Below are 20,399 nucleotides of genomic sequence, written 5' to 3'. Positions count from 1 at the left end.
TGCGTTAGTATACTGTATTGGTTTTTATCTTTTTGAATCTATTTATCCAAACGTATTGGTCCATATTCTGGTCTCTAAATGCACTTGGTTCTAAGTCATTCATAGTTCTGACATATTAATGCTTGCATATTAGATCATTCTGCTGGGCTGTTAAAAATACATCTTCAGTGAAATGAAACTGGATGATTTCTAATCTTTTATGTTCAAACTTTTTATGTCTTAGAATTTTCCAAGGAAATTGGTACCATTTTCAATGGGAGTGCATTTCATGGCGTATGGGCCTGAAGATCTGGAGTTCTCTCTTAATGATTTCTGCAGGAATGACTGAGGCCTTTTGCTGTCATACACACAGGAAACACAGTTGGTTTTGGGGACAGGAGAGAGGACAAGTCGGAGGTACTCACCATCTGAAAGAGAAATACTAGCAATGTGGTAAGAAGCAGAAACTTTCTAGCTTTCTGTTGTTATTGAGCCGAAAGTGATATGAACTGATCAAGGCAGCAAATCTTGCTCGATACAGCATGAACATGGGGACTCAAGAAATAAAAAGCTGGAGAAAGGAGTCTTCCTAACAAGGTTGCAGTGTGATGACATATCACCATTTTCAAAAGAAGCTGAATTTCCAAAGAAACACACGGGCCCGCCAGTATTCTCATAGGGCGCTGTGGGAAAGAAGGAAAAAGAAAACTTCTAGCAATGTTATACACTCAGGAGATTCAACTGAACAGAAGGATGATGGAAAGAGTAGAGGTTTTCATATCTACCTTTATTAGCTTAAGAAATTTAACTTTTAGATTCATTATCCATGGTTATATATTTTCACCATAAATATAAATATATTTATGCTATTATAAATTATAAATATTACATTATAAATATATAAATATATGAGAGATACTTTATTATATATTATAAATATACAAGAGATACCTTCTCCCAGGTGTACATCATACTCTTAATGGTGACTACTTCTGAGGAGTGATGTAGTGGTGAATTGGTTGGAGGAGGACTTCCACTTCTTAATTCGTATGCCGTGTCTGGCTCAGTAGCTCAGTTGTGTCAGACTCTTTGTGACCCCATGGACCATTGCCTGCCAGGCTCCTCTGTCCATATGATTTCTCAGGCAAGAATACTGAAGAAGGTTACCATTTCCTACTTCAGAAAATCTTCCTGACCCAGAAATTGAACCCATGTCTCTTGCATCTCCTTCATTGGGAGGCAATATTCTTTACCACTGTGCCACCTGAGAAGCCTTTTACTTTGTATAATTCTGTACTATTTAATTTTTTATGTGTGTGTATTATGTGCAGTCAAATCTATACCTGTTTCCCTTGTAATTCATACAAAAAACTATAATATACCCTATAATTTAAAAAAAAAACCTGCCCTGATCATGCATGCTAAGAATTATTTTATGCTGAGCAAGACCCTTGTGGTAAGCTTAATAACTAAAACCTCTTAAGATTTAGTTATGTAGCGAGTTTTTCTCTACCACAAACACTTTTAAAGTAAAATTCTAACATAATATGGACAGGTAACACATTGTTTTTAATGTTACTACCCTTTTTTTAAGGAATAAAAATACAGCACGCCACTTGACTCAATCACTGCCTGCCAGGGGCTACAAGATCACAACACTGGGTTTACCCATTTCCCCAGGAGCGTGCCATGGGCAGGAACCTCAGGGACTTCTTTTTTACTTTCCACATTTGCATTTCCTAGTGGAACACGAGTGACAAAAACTACATTCAAGAGGGCACAGAGTCTAAAGGACTTACAACCTATCTTACTCAAAGTACAGCAAGAGCTGGGGATTAGAACTGGCATGACTGATCACTTCTATCTTGGCACTGCCATCTAAATTCTAACACCCCCCAAAAATCATCATCACCATATCTTCCATTTTGGTGTCAGCCATACCGTGAGTCACTTCCTATACTTGTCATATACACTGTGTCTAAAAGCAGGACTTCCTTGGCAGTCCAATGGTTAAGATGTGGGCACTTTCAATGGGCCCCAGTTCAATCCCTGATCGGGGAACTAAGATCCTGCAAGCCTTGTAGTACAATCAACAAAAACAACACAAGTAATTCACCAAACTCTTATGGTTCACAAAATGTTGCAGATTAAATTCTCCTGGAGACAGACCCTAAAACAGAAGACTATGCATTGGGTGTTACGAGGTGTGTTCTTAGGGTTAATATTTGTACAAATGTTAAGGAAGCAGGATCGGGCAGAGGGAGCAGTTGAGCTGTAATGAAGTCCCAGCAGAGCCTCACCCAGTGCTACAGCTGGGATGGCCCTGCAAAGCTGTGCCGAGGTGAAGCAAGGTCCCTCTTGCCAACCAGTATTTAGATGTAGGCAGGGGCAGCACCTTGAATAAAGTGGTTGTTTCTGGCCCAGCGCAGTGACCAGAGTGAGCTATTCACTCAGCTGTGAGAAGTCAGCATTACATTCCCAGCCATGGAGGAGTGAATGCTCCCACCCTGGAGGGTGGATGGAGCAGTTCTCCACCAGGGCACTAAATACCTAAATATCAGCCTCTTTCTACCATAGAATGTTGGTACTTAACCTGCGAGACTGATAAATTGGCACTTATTAACTGAGATTTGTTCTGTCTGGCTTGCTTGTACACTCTTAATGTGCCACCATGCATAAATATTCTCCAGTTCATTCATTAATTCATTTAACTTCATTCAATTCAAAAACTATAGGGTGAGTACCTGCAATATGCCAAACACTGCTTAGATCTGGCGATAAGAACAGATAAGGCAAAGTGCAGAAGAATGATAATCATGTTATAAAACATTTACTGAGCGTTTGCCTTGAGGCAGGCTCTGCGCATCTGTGTTTAATTTTCTAACAACTCTGTAAATTAGTTTCTATTTTGATTTCTGTTTTGCTAGTTGAGGAGACTCAAAAGTGGAGGAGTTTAGTACACTTTTCCAAGGTCACTCAGCTATTAATAATAAGGTGTGGCACAGGGTTTGAGCCCAAGCAGAATAATTCCAGAGTCCCTGGTCTTTCCCTGAGGGAAACAGTAACACAGAAAGACAGTCTCATATGAAGTGATAAGAGCTGAATGGTAACAGAGGAAGACAATCTCTGGTATAAAGTGATACCAGCTGAGGAAGAATGTCAGGCAAGAGTGTGCAGGAGAAAGCGGTCCAGCCTGAAGGGGTGGAGAAAACGTCCTGAAAGAAGATTTGAGTTATGATTAAGATCATCGGGGCAAATAAGAGTTAAAGAGCTTTCGAGGCAGACAGGCTACCACAAACAAAACAAAGAGCTAACGTGGAACTACAAGTAGTCCAAGGTTACTAGAGCATAAACAAGCAAAGCAGGGAGTGCCTGGAGGTGAAATGGAGAAGGAGCTGGGGCCGGGTCAAGGTGAGCCTGCTTGAGCTCTGCTCAGGAATGCCTGCTTAAGCCTAGAGGACAGAAAACCATTCAACAGCTTAAAATAAGGAAGGACAAGGTGGGGTCTGTGCTTCACAACATAGGGGGGCACAACATCTGTGCTCCTCATAGGGGAGGGCTTAGGGTGCATGCCATGCTGAGAACTCAAGAGTTAGCTGCGGAGGAGGGAGGAGAGAGAAAGCACAGATGGCTGGAAGCTGACTGATTGCTTGGTGGTGCTGCTGACTCACAGGATGAATCCAGAAGGAGCCTTTGGCGTGGAGGGGGAGGGGTGCACAGTGATGAGGAAGGCTAGAGGGCAGATGTTTAATGCAGGTTAGCACTGGTGATTAAGGGAGTTATGCAACACATATATATGTCCCATGGGCAGTTGTGAAATCATGCAACTTAGAAACTTAGATTGCATCTTGAACTCATGTTTTTTCTTTTTTTGTTTTGGACTTCCCTGGTGGCTCAGACGGTAAAGTGTCTGCCTACAATGTGGGAGACCTGGGTTTAATCCCTGGGTCAGGAAGATCCCCTGGAGAAGGAAATGGCAATCCACTCCAGTATTCTTGCCTGGAAAATCCCATAAACAGAAGAGCCTGGTGGGCTACAGTCCATGGGGTTGCAAAGAGTCGGACACAACTGAGCGACTTCACTTTCTTTCTTTCTACTTCAAATCCTAAAAGATGATGCTGTTAAAGTGCCGCACTCGGATATGTCAGCAGATTTGGGAAACTCAGCAGTGGCCACAGGACTGGAAAAAGGTCAGTTTGCATTCCAATCCCAAAGAAGGGCAATGCCAAAGAATGTCCAAACTATAGTACAACTGTTCATTTCTCATGCTAGCAAGGTACTGCTCAAAATCCCTCATGCTAGGATTCAGCACTACATGAACCAAGAAATTCCACATGCACAAGCTGGATTTAGAAAAGGCAGAGGAACCAGAGATCAAACTGCCAACATCTGTTGGATCATAGAGAAAGTAATAAAATTCCAGAAAAACATCTACCTCTGCTCATGGACTACACTAAAGCCTTTGACTGTGTAGATCACAACAAACTGTGGAAAATTCTTAAAGAGATGAATCTCTTAAAGAGATGGGAATATCAGACCATATTACCTGCCTCTTGAGAAACCTAGACAAAGGTCAAGAAGCAACAGTTAGAAACAGACATGGAGCAAAAGACTGGTTCAAAATAGGGAAAGGAGTACATTAAGGCTATATATTGTCACCCTGCTTATTTAACTTATATGCACAGTACATTATGGGAAATGTTGGACTGGATGAAGCACAAGCTGGAATCAAGATTGCTGGGAGAAATATCAACAACCTCACAAATGTAGATGATATCATTCTAATGGCAGAAAGGGAAGAGGAACTGAAGAGACTCTTGATGAAGGTGAAAGAAGAGAGTGAAAAGGCTGGCTTAAAACTCAACATTCAAAAAACTAAAATCATAGCATCTGGTCCCATCATTTCATGGCAAATAGATGGGGGGGGAAAGTGGAAACAGTGACAAGTTTTACCTTCTTGGGCTCCAAAATCACTGTGGATAGTGACTGCAGTCATGAAATTAAGATGCCTGCTCCTTTGAAGAAAACCTACGACAAACCTAGACAGCATATTAAAAAGCAGAGACATCACTTTGCTGACAAAGATCTGTTTAGTCAAAACTATGGTTTTTCCAGTAATCATATATGGATATGAGAGTTGGACCATAAAGAAGGATGAGCACTGAAGAACTGATGTTTTCAAACTGTGTGCTAGAGAAGACTCTTGAGGGCCCCTTGGACAGCAAGGAGATCAAACCAGTCAATCCTAAAGGAAATCAATTCTGGATATTCATTGGAAGGACTCATGCTGAGGCTGAAACTCCAATATTTCCACCACCTGATGTGAAGAGCTGACTCACTGGAAAAGAGCCTGATGCTGGGAAAGACTGAGGGCAGGAGGAGAGGGGGGTGACAGAGGATGAGATGGTTGGATGGCATCACTGACTCGATGGACATGACTTTGAGCAACCTCTGGGAGATGTTGAAGGACAGGGAAGCCTGACGTGCTGCAATCCGTGGGGTTGCAGAGAGTTGCACACATCTGAGTGACTGAACAACAACGCTCAGGTTCTTCATGTCTCACTGCAGAAAGAAACTCAGTTAGACAAATTTGTTAGGTAAGTAGATTCATTTAGAGAGAAACACTCTACAGACTGAGTGGGGGCCGCCTCAGAAGGCGAGAACAGCACCATGGTGTCGGGTTGTCAGTTTTTATATGGCTGGGTAATTTCATAGGCTAATGAGTGGGAGGAATATTCCGGCTATTTTGGGCAAGGGCCAGGGAACTTCCAGGAATTGGGCCACCACCCACCTTTCAGCCTCTGATGCTTGGTTTTGGAACTGTCGTGAAGCCTGTGGGTGTTACAGTAAGCAATAAGGGAGTGTATGCTGAGGCTCAAGGTCTAGTAGAAGCTGACTTGTCTACCATCTTGGACCTAGTTGGTTCTAATCAGCTTATGCTGCGTCCTTGGGCTATGTCATTCTTTTAAAGGGTGTGTATGGCCCTTATGGCAGAAAGTGAAGAGGAACTAAAAAGCCTCTTGATGAAAGTGAAAGATGAGAGTGAAAAAGTTGGCTTAAAGCTCAACATTCAGAAAACTAAGATCATGGTATCCAGTCCCATCACTTCATGGCAAATAGATGGCGAAACATCTTTATTTTTCTGGGATCCAAAATCACTGCAGGTGGTGACTGCACCCATGAAATTAAAAGACACTTACTCCTTGGAAGGAAAGCTATGACCAACCTAGATAGCATATTAAAAAACAGAGACATTACTTTGCCAACAAAGGTTCTAGTCAAGGCTATGGTTTTTCCAGTGGTCATGTATGGATGTGAGAGTTGGACTGTGAAGAAAGCTGAGTGCTGAAGAATTGATGCTTCTGAAGTGTGGTGTTGGAGAAGACTCTTGAGAGTCCCTTAGACTTCAAGGAGATCCAACCAGTCCATCCTAAAGGAGATCAGTCCTGGGGTTCATTGGAAGGACTGATGCTGAAGCTGAAACTCCAATACTTTGGCCACCTGATTCGAAGAGCTGACTCATTGGAAAAGACCCTGATGCTGGGAGGGATTGAGGATAGGAGAAGGGGACGACAGAGGATGAGATGGCTGGATGGCATCACTGACTCAATGGATGTGTGTTTGAGTAAACTCCGGGAGTTGGTGATGGACAGGGAGGCTTGGCGTGCTGCAATTCATGGGGTTGCAAAGAGTCAGACACGACTGAGCGACTGAACTGAACTGAACTGATGGCTGCTACCCTGCTTCCCTCCTGGTGGATATTCAAGTATGAAGTGCAGATGACAGGTGGGGGCTGGATGTGGTTGGGAGATATATTAGAAAGTCAGTGTGGTGAAAACTGCAATGGTAGGGGACTTCCTTGGGCTTCCCAGGTGGTGCTAGTGGTAAAGAACCCTACCTGCCAATGCAGGAGACATGAGACATAGGTTTGATCCCTGGAAAGAGCCCCTGGAAGAGGAAATGGCATCCCACTCCAGTATCCTTGCCTGGAGAATCCCATCGACAGAAGAGCCTGGTAGGCTAGAGTCCACAGGGTCTCAAAAAGTCGGACAGAACTGAAGTGACTTACCACAAGTACAGGGGATTTCCCTGGTGGTCCAGTGATTAAGACTCTGAGTTTCTGATGAAGGGAGTAAGGGTTTGATCCCTTGAGGAACTAAAATCCCACATGGCAAAACAAAACAAATCCTGCAGAGCTGAAATGACACCATGGACGTTTTCTACACCAAGCATGGGAGAAAAAGGATAGAGGTGGACTAAGGTTCAAACCTTGGAGAAAGTCAAGCAGAGAAGAGTTTACAAAGGACAAAGAAGTAGAGATGGCAGAGGAGTGCCCAGTGTCAGACAGAGAGGGAGAGAACACTTGGTTTGCAATCAAGAGAGTAGTTCCAGGGTCAAAGGCATGGGATAAATCACGTAAGTCAAGTACTGCAAAGTGTGTATGGAGTCTGGCAATATGCCAGTCACACTGACTTTTCCAAGAGTGCTGTAGGAAGCAGAGATGGTAGAACTGAATTGCATACCCCAAGCTGGGAAGGTGAATGGGAAGTAAAGGGTGGGGATAGCTACATGGTGTTGAAAATTCATTCAAGAAGGATGAAGGGAAATGAGTGCAAGATGGGAGCTACAGAGGACCCAGTGTAAGAAGGTTGGTGCTTTTTTTTTTTTTTTTTGGTACTTTTTTTTTTTTAAAAAAAACATTTCCCAGATAACTAATATATGTCAGACACTAGGAGGATATTTTATCTTGAGATCTGATCCCTGCCTTCAAGGGACTCATAATCCAGTGAAGGAGACAGAAACATGAACAGTCACAGTAAAATGTGATGACAGTGGTGACAGAAGTATGATTGAAGAAACAGGGGAAGAGGGAGGAGAAAGCCCCTGTCTTTGCTTAGAGGTCAGGAAGTAGGTGAATCAGCCGAAGCCCAGCAGATGGTCAGCAGAAAACAGAACATCTGTGGGGCAGCAAGTATGAGTGCATGCTCAGTCATGTTCGACTCTTTGGCGACCCTATGGGCCACAGCCTGCCAGAGTCCTCTGACCAGGTATTTCCCAGGCAAGAATACTGGAATGGTTTGCCATTTCCTCCTCCAGGGGATCTTCCCAACCCAGGGATCGAATCCACGTCTCTTGCATCTCCTGCAATAGCAGGCAGATTCTTTACCACTGCACCACCTGGGGAAGGAAGGGACAGCATGGTACAATGCAAGAGGGGTGCATTTGCTGAAATGAATGTTTGGTGTGGCTGATTGTAGGAGAATGGTGGAGGCAAGAGATGACACTAGGAAGGTAAGAGTGAGTTCCCCTTACCAAGGGCTTTGTTTGCTGTGTTAAAGAATTTGAACTTTTTCTAAGTAATGATGGAGAATTGATGCTTTCAAAGTGTGGTGTTGGAGAAGACTCTTGAGAGTGCCTTGGACAGCAAGGAGATCCAACCAGTCCACCCTAAAGGAAATCAGTCCTGAATATTCATTGGAAGGACTGATACTGAAGCTGAAACTCTAATTCTTTGGCCACCTGATGCAAAGAACTGACTCACTGGAAAAGATCCTGATGCTGCGAAAGAATGAAGGCAGGAGGAGAAGGGGACAACAGAGGATGAGAGGTTTGGATGGTATCACCGACTCAATAGACATGAGTTTGAGCAAGCTCCAGGAGTTGGTGATGGACAGGGAGGCCTGGCGTGCTGTGTAGTCCATGGGGTCTCAAAGAGTTGGACATGACTGAGGGACTGAACTGAACTGAGGATATACTTCTCCTTTTTTACAGGAACCCTCAGACTAATCTTGTTATCTTAAGATGTTGTGGGAGTCAGTCTGGTAAGACCTTTCTATTGTTAGTAACCACCTGAAAAATTATATAAGGCCTTGATAAGACTAGCAAGTGGGGCACTCTCTGCCCCGTTCTGATGACTATGTCAGAAGCTTTCTCTGTTCTTTTTTCACTGTAATAAAACTATGCTACACAAAAGCTCTAAGGAATCAAGCCTCATCTCTGGTTCCAAAGCTAAATTCTCTTGTCAGAAGCCACAAATCTGACACCATTCACCATAAGCTATCACCATGAGAATATTTATGTGGGGTCAGGGAGAAGAAACAGTAAACAATCATTCAAGAATTCTGAATTGGTGGCTGAAGAGGTGTAGAACCTGTAACAAGAAAGTTTTAACATTTATAAAATATAATGAGTTTAATTCTGAGATGCCTGTGTGATATCCAAAGAGCACAAATATCCAAGTACTGGGTGCTGTGTGCATGTGTCCAGTGTGGGATCAGGGTGGAGTTCAGAGACAGATCTTCAACAAATGGTAGTTATAGCAGGGGAATGAACAAAGAGAGAAGAGAAGGGACTCAGGGCAGAACCCTGAAGAATCCACATGGAAGAGGTTGCCGTAGGAATGTTTGCATCAGCTTTTGTGGGGGAAATGGGGGGAGAAAAGGCCAGGAACAAGTATAAAGTTTATTAAGTGGCACTGAGCCTGGTCTACAGTGGAAAACTTACTTTTGCAGTTCTATCCACAGGGCCACATGAGTTTCTATAGCAACATAAGGTGACCCAAAAGAGTGGGTGAGCCGAACCCTGCTGGGGAGTCCACTGGACACAACAGCCAGGAGGAAGCAACGTCAAGAGATTTGAGGGTCCTAGTGAGTAAACAGGTGAGTCTACATTGCATAAAGACGGATGTCAAAACTGGAGAAATTGAGTATTCTTTGAATTCAATAGCCAACGCAGCGATAGTGTCAAATGAATTATTGCTCCACTAAATTATCATTTTTTAGCAAACTTATTTTTTTTATTTTTATTTTTTTTTAATTTTTTAGCAAATTTAAAGTAAATGTTTTGCAACTCAGGAGAAAACAAAAGATGCTCCTTGGTCCCAGGTAAAGAAATAAGAACCCAGTGAAATTTTATAACTTTCTTACTTGTACCAGGAATAAGAATATAGAACTAATCTTTTTTTCGCTTTTTACTTAAAAAAAATTTTTTTTTCCACTGCTCTGGGTCTTCGTTGCTGCGCATGAGATTTCTCTAGTTGCAGCGAGCGGAGGCTACTCTTCATTGCAGTGTGCAGGTTTCTCCCCTGCAGTGGCTGCTCTTATTCTGCAACACGGGCTCTAGGCATCCGGGATCAGTAGTCATGGTGCACGGGCTTACCTCTCTCCTGTGAGATCTTCCTGGACCAGGGATTGAACCCATGTCTCCTGCACTGGCAAGCAGATGTTCAACCACTGGACCATCAGGGAAGTCCAAGCTTATCTTCTTAGTGCCTTCTAAAGGAAAGCCTGGGGGTGGGGTTGGGATGCAGGAAGACCTATCTAATGAAATTCTTACATTCACTGCATACAGATCTTGGTTTGTACTCCACAGATTTATAATATCTCTAACTTCAGATGGTTGAGGAATGCAGTTGGCGAAAGAGTGATACTTGTAACATCAAGATAAGAGAAACCAGAAACCCATGAGTTTCAGAAAGACAAAAATGAGTCACATCCCTCTTTACTTCTGATAATTTGTTTGAAATTTCACAATTTTTTTTTTTTTTTTTTTTTGGTTTCACAAGAAAGTGACATTGATGGAGGATCTGGAGTATCCCCAAATTGTAATTTGAAATACTTATTTAGAACCCACCAATTAATTCTAATAACTATGTTACAACATGGGAAACGCTTATATTATCGTGTTGAATTAAAAGGATAGGCAATCATCGGTAAGCTATAGTTGCAACTACGTAAACCATGAGGAACTGAAAGATGAGTTGTGTAGACAGTGGAAATGTGAAGATTCTCCCCCTCTATTTTCTAATATGTAATTATTCTTTCAGCAGAAAAGAAAATCCATTTGTGCTTCGCACAGCTAAGAAATATGTAAAGCACATTCAATACAATAGAATGGGCTTCTCTGATAGCTCAGTTGGTAAAGAATCCGCCTGTAATGCAGGAGACTCTGGTTCGATTCCTGGGTCAAGAAGAACTGCTGGAGAAGGGATAGGCTACACACTCCAGTATTCTTGAGCTTCCCTTGTGGTTCAGCTGGTTAAGAATCCGCCTGCAATGTAGGAGACCTGGGTTCAATCCCTGGGTTGGGAAGAACCCCTGGAGAAGGAAAAGTCTACCCACTCCAGTATTCTGGCCTGGAGAATTCCAAAGGGGTTGCAAAAAGTCAGACATGACTGAGCAAATTTTGTTTTTTTCACTTTTTGCTTACTTTCGCTTTTCATTCAATAGATATGATTCTATTCCATGGGAGCCTATAAATCTTTTCCACTCTGAAGACCTTCAGCTCTGTGTATTTTGAAAACCAGGGCCTGAAGCTTTTCCCTCACTTGCTGGAACAGCTAAGCCTCTAGAGTCTTAAATCCTATGTTCAACATGCAGACCACAGCTGCCTCTCTTTCTAGCTCCTATATGCCTGTCATTCCCATGATACTTATTTTTTCAACTTCATCAAAATCTCCAGTTCCTTACAGTCTCAACATGACATCTTCAAATCCCTGACTCATCATTTCCATCTAGGATAAATGATATAAAACCTCTTTACATATCTCCTTGTCTAAATTCCAAAGTACTCTTATTCTCCCCTACCCCCAGATGCACTGGGAGAACATCTCATCTTGTAGACATACTAAGAGATTAAACCCTAATCAAGAGGCAACTTTGATCATGACTTAGAGATTAGTAACTGCCGATCTCATATCCATCTTCCTTTCTAATATTAATAGAATCTAATTCTTTTCAGCATGACAATGTGTAGCACCAAAGATTATACTTCTCAGATTCCCTTACAAATAGAGGTCACCAATGAGAGGTGTGCAGTAGTCATCTGGGGAGAGGTCCCAGAAATATTCTTAAATGGAGGCGAACTCATCTGGACGGTTTGTTTCCTATTGTCCTTTCTCTGCTTTTCCTCTTCAGGACTGAGATATATAATGACTGGAACTTCAGCAGCAATTTTAACACCATGAGGAAACTTTAAAAAGTCTCTGCATGCTAAAGATAATGGAACAGAAACCCAGCAAGAGCCTGAGGGCACTGACAATATTGAATATTTACTATATAGCCCTAGACTTCCTGCTTGCAGACTTTTTTTAGGTTTTTTTTTTTTTTGGTAAAGGAAAATAAACATTTGTCTTTTAAAAGTCATTATTATCACATAATTGCTACTAGTGATTTGGCAGTTTCTAATAGACACAACTGCTTCAGTCATTCATTTTCTACCACTTGTTTGCTGACTGCTTGTTCTGAGTTTAGCATCATTTAAGAAGTTTGGGTAAAAACATAAAAAGTATAAGAATAGTTTTAGAGTACAAATAAATTCCCTATTTCTTCTATTTAAGGGAAGACAGATCTTAAAAATCAAGATGAACTTCATGGCAAACTATATTTTTCAAGCACACTAAAAACTGTAGGCAATAAGCACTGTGCTTTATCAAAGATAGCAGAGGGGGTGAGTGGAATAGAGTGACTGAGAACGAAGGTTATTAGGTGATAGTACTTGAAAGAAACGGGAAGGTGGGGGTGATGGGATAGAGTCACACTGTTTCTTCTTAGGCAGGAAGGAAAATCATGAGCAATGGATCAGAAAGTGAAAGTCACTCAGTCGTGTCCAACTCTTGGCTATCCAGTCCATAAATTCTCCAGGCCAGAATACTGGAGTGGGTAGCCATTCCCTTCTCCAGGGGATCTTCCCAACCAAGGAATCGAACCAGGTCTCCCATGCTGCAGGCAGATTCTTTACCAGCTGAGCCACCAGGAAAGCCCAAGAATACTGAAGTGGGTAGCCTATACCTTCTCCAGCGGGTCTTCCGGACCCAGGAATCGAACCGCAGTCTCCTGCATTGCAGGTAGACTCTTTACCGGCTGAGCTACCAGGGAAGGGAAATAAGAAGCATAATTTCAGGAGGTCCTAAGGACCATAGTCTGGCTATATTCATTCTGCTGGGAGCCCTCAGATAAAACAGCCAGCCTCTCTGTTCTGGTGCATTCCCTCTTGCAAAACCACACATTGATAACATGCTTAGAAGCTGTGGGGCGAACTCCATATAACACTGTCCGTGCCACAGGGTTTTTATTATTGTATTACACTAACCTTTCTTCATAAGGTTGCTATAAAATTAACAACTTTATATGGAATTAATATTTCACAGTCCTGGGACTTCCCTGGTGGTCCAGTGGTAAAGAATCCACCTTTCAATGCTGGGCATATGGGTTCAATTCCAGGTCAGGGAACTAAGACCCCACAGGTTGCAGGGCAACTAAGCCTGTGTGTGAGAAGACTGTCTGCCTCAACAAAGGGCCCCCAGGCCCAGCACAGTCCCAAAAAATTATTTTCAGAGCCCTCTGTCTTCATGTCCTGAAGCTCTCTGCTAAGGCCTATGGGGTCTGTGCTGAACAAAATCGTTCTTCAAGGTGGACTTTATGGGATCTTCCCTGACATGGTGGGAACTGCCTATGGCATCCTTGCTCAGCATGTGTGTCTTACTGTGTTTCTATCCAGTTATGCTGTGCTGGCTAATATATCACGTTGTCACTAAAGATTTTGCTGTAATCTTTTACCAAACAATATTATAAGCCCAATGCACTCATCTTTCTCATGGTCACAATTCAGAAAGCTACACTGCTTTTAAGTCATTCAAGTTACCTGTAGGCAATATTTAACCATCTGTATACCACTGATGTAAGACAGTACCAAAACTGACTATAATAAGAACTGATAAAGAGTTCTGCTTCCTCCTTTTCCCTCTAGTACGGATCCTAACACGTTTCTAAGTCTTCAGTCAACTGACCCTGTTCCTCAATTCTTTCTTTTCTCATGACTCAGTTCCTGTCCCTTCAAGTTTTTAATAATATTAAATGGTGTTTCTCAGATTTCTTCTACAGCCATTGAGTATTTCAGCATAAGGGCTAATCTTTCAGTAACTCAATGCATTGAGTAAAAGCCTTAACCTGCACAAATACTTAACCTGCTCTAATTTGACAACCTTACTTCTTTCTCGGAAACCTGGTACTGTTTAAGGAAAAAGTGTCACAGGTTAAGGGCTGGGCATGTAGGAGACCAGACTCCTGTGGAAGAGGCTCTTTGGAAGGCTCTTGGGAGATGGGAGGTCACAGCTTTGTACCCATTCTGAGCCCAAGGTAAGGACCAAAGTGCCATCACATTGACTTTATCTTTCTTTTTGGTCAGGGTGGGAGGGGGGCTCCTGACCTGGGAGCAAGTGGCAAAGATTATGGTCCTTCTCTCTAACTGAAAGGTACAAAAGCCAATCATTTTCACCACAAGGAGTAACCACTTAGGTAATGGCATTCTCTTCAGAAGGCTTCCCAAGTGACTCAGCAGTAAAGAATCTGCCTGCAACACAGGAGACATGGGTTTGATCCCTGAGTCAGGAAGATGCCGTGGAGAAGGAAATGGCATCCTACTTCAGTATTTTTGCCTGGGAAATCCCATGGACAGAGAAGCCTGGCAGGCTACAGTCCATGGGGTCAAAAAAGAGCTGGACACAATAACAACAATTCTCTGCAGATGTCTGGCATGATGGGTCTTAAGTCCTCGGATAAGTTTACCAGCTTCAGTATTAAATAGCATGGGAAAATGCTGTAAACAACATTTAAAGGCAAACTCTTTTGAGTTTGGATTACAACATTATACCATTGTATACTGTGTATTCCTATTGAAGTTCCTGCCACAGATGAACAGTTAACTATTCTATTGTAATGGAAGCCTGGACCAGCTGTGAGAGGAAAATTCACCACCTTCTACTAGGAAGATTAGAGGCTGTTACTAGCAAGGCAAAAACCAGTTATTAAAGTTTTCTGGGTAAATAAAGACTTTGTGTTACTGGGGATGGGTAAGCAATTAGCTTCTGCCATCACACACAGGATACAAAGAGTGGATTGCAGAAGGTGGGCAGGAGCCTAAGTACAGTCCTAGTCATTCACACCTAAACTTATTGCTTGCCTTTCATCTTGCTAACTACTGACCCAAGACACCCCAGATGAGACACAAGGAGAGCTGATGTGAGTTCAGGATTTGCACAACACGCTTCTATCCCTTAATGGCTATGGATCATGAGCAATTCACATAAACTCTTTGGGCAACAATTTCTCAGTGTGGAAAACAGTGTGATTAACACCTACTGTGCAGGGTTACTGGGATAGTTAACAATGTGGGTGTGCATGTGTTCAGTCGCATCCGACTCTGAGTGACCCTTTGGATTGCAGCCCATCAGGATCCTCCACCCATGGGATTTTTCAGGTAAGAATAATGGAATGGGTTGCCATGTCCTCCTCCAGGGGATCTTACTGACCCAGGGGTTGAATCCATGACTCTTTGCACTGCAGCATCTCTTGCACTGCAGATGGATTCTTTACCACTGAGCCACTTGGGAAGCCCTAGTTAGCAATAATATATGAATACACAAAGTGAAAGTCACTCAGTTATGTCCGACTCTTTGCGACCCCATGGACTATACGCTCCATGGAGCCCTCCAGGCCAGAATACTGGAGTGGGTAGCCTTTCCTTTCTCCAGGAGGTCTTCCCAACCCAGGGATTGAACCCAGGTCTCCCACATTGCAGGCAGATTCTTTACCAGCTGAGCCCCAGGGAAGCCCTTAATTCACAAAGTATATGGCATGTAGGTGCCTTTCAATACATGATAAACATTGCTATAAATATATAACAAACCTCCATGTTTTCCCCAAAACACACACACACACACACACATACACACACCCCAAGGGTAGGGAGAGAAGAGAAGGGAGAGAAGAGAGCAATAATTCTACACTGCTGCGAAAGGAGAAGCCTATTGAAACATATTTTGTTACTTTATCATTTCAGCATTTCAGGTTTAATATAGAACTTACCTGAGCTATGGCTTTTATACTGAGTCAGCTTCCACTTAGATGGATATATTACTTTAATTTCCCAGAGAACGGGCAAGAAATTTTCTTCAAGGGAAAGGAGTGGGAGAGATTGCCCATCAGTCATCCCTTTCCAGAGAGACTGACAAAGTCTGAGTCTTCCCGACCTCTTTTTCCGAGCTTTGGTAATCCAGCCCAGCATGGAAAGAAATGAGAGTGGGAGATAGCATCATCTCCCTCATTCCTGCTCACCACCCCCCATCATAGACACACATCATTCTCCAGAACATGATCTGCCTTCTGGAGGCAGAGGAACACTAGTAGAGAACTCCTTTCTACAAGTACTACAGTCAACACCTGCCATTTTGCTATGACTCATGGCATCAGAGTGGCTGCAGATGCCCCTGCAGGCTGCGTCCCTGTTCCCTCTGCTGCTGGGACTGCTATCTGCTAATGCCTCACAGTCGGCCTCCTCCCCAGGAATTGCTCTCAGTCAAAGAGGGCTGCCCTGCTCTCCCTGGGCAGCCTGCATTCAGGGATTCCTTGAGAGAGGGGTACGTACAAAGGGCCAGCACCATCGCCTCAATTCAGAAAGAAGACTTCCGCTCCTGAACTTCACTGGAGATCTGCTGAGGCCTCGGTGACAACTGCATCACAGCCCAGGTCTGTCCCTCTCAGGGATGTTGACTCTTCCCTGCTTCCTCAGCCCCTCACAGGGGCTCCCCAGAGCTCTCATCAACTACATAATTGCCTGCACACAAATCTCCATCTCAGACCCTAAGTAAGATCAGTCTACAAACAGCCTACAAATGGTCTACAGTCTACAAATCAACCTACAAACGGCCTTTGACAGTGAAGAATAGAATCTTGTAGGACCATCCTGCCGGCGAGGCTCCTGACAAGCCGCTAATCCTCTGCCCAGCCACTTAGTGAGAACCCGGGAGAGTGCAGAGAGGCATGCTCAGGGTACCTGCCCACCACGGGCTGGCTGGCAGACACACAGCCTGGGGGAGGAAGATAAGCGCCTGGGTTCTAGAGCTAAATGCTTGGGTGGAGTCCTACCTCTTCGCCACTTGCTTGGTCATATGACGTTGAGCAAATTCCTTAATCTTTGTGTGATTTAAATATATAATAGTACCTATAAACTGAATATATAATAGTATCTACCTCACACATATATACTTCTTTATATTATACATAACTAACTGTGGTGCTGGAGAAGACTCTTGAGAGTTCACTGGACGGCAAGGAGATCCAACCAGTCAATCCTAAAGGAAATCAGTCCTGAATATTCATTGTAGGATGATGCTGAAGCTGAAACTCCAATACTTTGGTCACCTGATGCAAAGAACTGACTCAATGGAAAAGACCCTGATGTTGGGAAAGACTGAAGGCAGGAGGAGAAGGGGGCAACAGAGGATGAGATGGTTGGATGGCATCACTGACTCAATGGACATGAGTTTGAGCAAGCTCCAGGAGATGGTGAAGGACAGGGAAACCTGGAGTGCCGCAGTCCAAGGGGTCACAAAGAATCAAGACACGACTTAGTGACTGAGCAAAATACATATATAGATATAGATATACATACATACAAACATACATATTTCAAATAGCACCTACCTTACAAAGTTGTTTAGAAGGATTAGCTGAGCCAACAAGGGTAAAGAGCTTACGTTAGTCCTGGAACACGGTATATATTCAGTAAATGCTAGCTGTCATAAAATATTTGGATAATCCATGTGTATATCTCTATTTAGGAACACCCAGGTTACCAAAGCACTTGCACATTTCTATCTCCATCCTTCAAAACAGTAAATTTCTTGAGAGCAAAGATAATGTATTTAAAGATTAATAATAATACACACATTCATACCTTTATACATGCCTATGTATATGTAAATGCACATGTTTATAAGGAGAGTATGTGTAAGTATCAAACTACCTAAAACACTGCTTATTTGGGGGTTTTTTGGCTTGTTTTTAATTTTATTTTGGCTGCTCTGGGTCTTCATCGCAGCGTGTGGGCTCGGTAGTTGAAGCGCTGGGGCTTAGCTGGCCCTGGTCTTAGCATCTGGATCTTAGTTCCCTGACCAGAGATTGAACCTGCGTTCCCAGCTTGGAAAGCAGATTTCTTAACTACTGGACCACCAGAGAAGTTCAGAACTCTACTAGTTTTATGCTTTGGAGGCCACGGAGAGAGAATCTGAGATTGTAATGGCCCTGGGCAGAGAAACAGAAAGGAAGAAAGCACAGCTCCACCAAGCTCTCCAGGGCTTCACAGTGTCCTGCCAGGCTCTGATCCCTCACCTTGAGAAGGCTTCTCTCTAGTGAATAGAGAATCCGTTAGAGGACAGCACCCTCGGGACAACACCCTTGGTCTTGGCCTAAATGGCTCTCACCCACATCTGAAGATGTACCATGAAGACAAAGGGTTTTTCTGCTTAGTTGGTGCCTGGAACTGTGATGGTTAATAACCCTTTAATTTGCAGGGTAGTGACTCTGACATGTTATATTCATGAAAAGATTGAAACAGAGATGATGATGCCCGTGGGTGTCAAGATTTAATCTTTCTTAATATTAAATTCACTTAGAAATACCCTGAAGTCAACAGGTTGGTGAGTGCGACCCTGAGTTCACAGAAAGTTCTTTAGCCAAAGAGTTTCTAAAAATGTTAATCCATTCTAAAAATAGGAAAACCCCACTACACATGGCATCCTTATTTGGTGACATTTTCTAACCAGTTAGGGAAGCATTACAGTAGCATCACAAAAATTCTAAGTTGGAGAAGACGGCAGAAGATAATGTAGTTTAACCTCTTTTATAAATGAAAAAAAAAACAAGACTTGGAAAGATTACATGACTTGTTCGAGGTCACACAGATTTTTTTTTTAAATGTTTTATGACGTTCTGAAGATCAAGCAAAAACCAGATAAATATTTAAATACTTAACCACCATGTGTATCTTAAGTGATGCAACTGAAGGTGGAGCCATAGAGTCCAAGGGGAATCTGAGTTTATGTTGGTGCTGCAGCAGGCGAAAGCAAAACCCACTGCTGCTTTTGAGACAGTGGTGGGCCACCTGCCAAGGGCTGTGCGCTGTGAGCCTCTGGACTACGCGTGCATAGCAAGCAGAGGGCAATAATCAATTGCCAGTCATTGTCCACGTCAAACAATTCAGAATCCAAGCAGAGGCTAGTCGAAAACTGGCTTAAGAAATAACAATGGTAGAAGTGTTGTTATCAAATACAAGGAACAATAGCAATAATGAACATTAGCAGGATGCTTTACAGATTACAAAGTATTTTCAAAAACAACTCTTTCCATCTTCAGGATGGAAAAGCACCAGACAAGAAGCCTTGCTGCCGTTCTGTAAGGACCACATAAGCTTAGGACACTGGACTAAATACAGCATATCAGCCAGCTCCAAGTAAAACTATATTAAATTGAATCAAACACATGCGAGGGAAAAAAGTAGCGTTGTTGTTGCTATTATTACTACTATTACCTACAAACCAAAAGACTTAGGTTAATTTAGAGAACTCCTGCCACTCATCTGAGCCAGGACTCAAGTGCAGTTGCCACTCCAAGCCCTGGAAACACACCCCTATTCAAAGATGCTGATCCTAGACAGTTTCATGCTCTCAGCGGAGCTCCTACATCACAAACAACTGAGAATGAAGGTTAAAAGTGGAGTCAGAAACACGAACCACTTACTTCATTACAGAAGATTCTCTCTCTGCCCAGAGCAAGGATATTCAACATCTAAAGTGTGTTTGGGACTTCACTGGTGGCACAGTGGGAAAGAATCTGCCTGCCAATGCAGGGGACACGGGTTCGATCCCTGCTCAGGAAGATTCCACATGCTGCAGAACAACCAAACCCGTGTGCCACAACTACTGAGCCCGCAGGCTGCAACTACTGAAGCCCACGTGCCTACAGTCCATGACCTACAACAAGAAAAGCCACCACCGTGGGAAGCCTGCGTACCAGAACTAGAGAGCAGCCCCCACTCAGCACAACCAGAGAAAAGCCCCTGCAGCACCGACGGCCTAGTGCAGCCAAAAATATATAAATAAGTCATAAACAAATATAGCAGCGTGTCATGTAAAAAACAATTTTTTTTTGTAAAAACACTTAATTCTTAACTAAAAAAATAAAACAAAATGTGTGTGAAGGACCAAACCTGTGATTCTTCGGTGCCTATCTGATTTAAGCCACTGAACTATTAATAGAGCGCATTTAGTGTGGAGCTACGGAAATGTTCTGCTCTTGTACTTAATAAATTCACCCTTTGTTTTCCATGAGACCAAAACCACTCAGACTCTTTTTCTCAAGAGCTTTTCGGAACTAAGTGGCACACAGACTTCTTCAGTACACAGAAATGAAGGGATTTGGAGTAAGGGGTAGGGCAACTGAATAAAGATCCTCTTAGAATTCTGAGTAGGAAAATGGAAGAAGTTTATCATCTGTAATTGCTTTCATGATTCAATCTCCTTCGGTCCTATCTAACCCCCTGAACATTCACTATTTTTACTGCCTGACCTAAGCACAGATGTATCT

At 42.9% G+C, this 20,399-nt stretch overlaps 1 protein-coding gene across 7 annotated transcripts in view; it reads right to left on the bottom strand.

Annotated features, from left to right (window-relative positions):
- The window catches only part of LMNTD1 (lamin tail domain containing 1), a 473,637-nt gene that overhangs the window by 407,720 nt on the left and 45,518 nt on the right, over positions 1–20,399 (bottom strand). For 6 of the 7 annotated variants that reach the window (XR_010663873.1, XR_010663874.1, XR_010663880.1 and 3 more), the window contains exon 3: positions 405–662. The exons of the other annotated variant lie outside the window; for it this stretch is intronic. The gene's annotated coding sequence lies outside the window, so the exon portion shown is untranslated. The remainder of the gene's footprint in view (positions 1–404; positions 663–20,399) is intronic. 7 annotated transcript variants of the gene reach the window in all.

Source organism: Muntiacus reevesi, chromosome 1, assembly GCF_963930625.1.
Source record: "Muntiacus reevesi chromosome 1, mMunRee1.1, whole genome shotgun sequence".
NCBI classification, from domain to species: Eukaryota; Metazoa; Chordata; class Mammalia; order Artiodactyla; family Cervidae; genus Muntiacus; species Muntiacus reevesi.
Note: the sequence above shows the minus strand (reverse complement) of the source record. Positions and strands in the feature narration are given on the sequence as shown.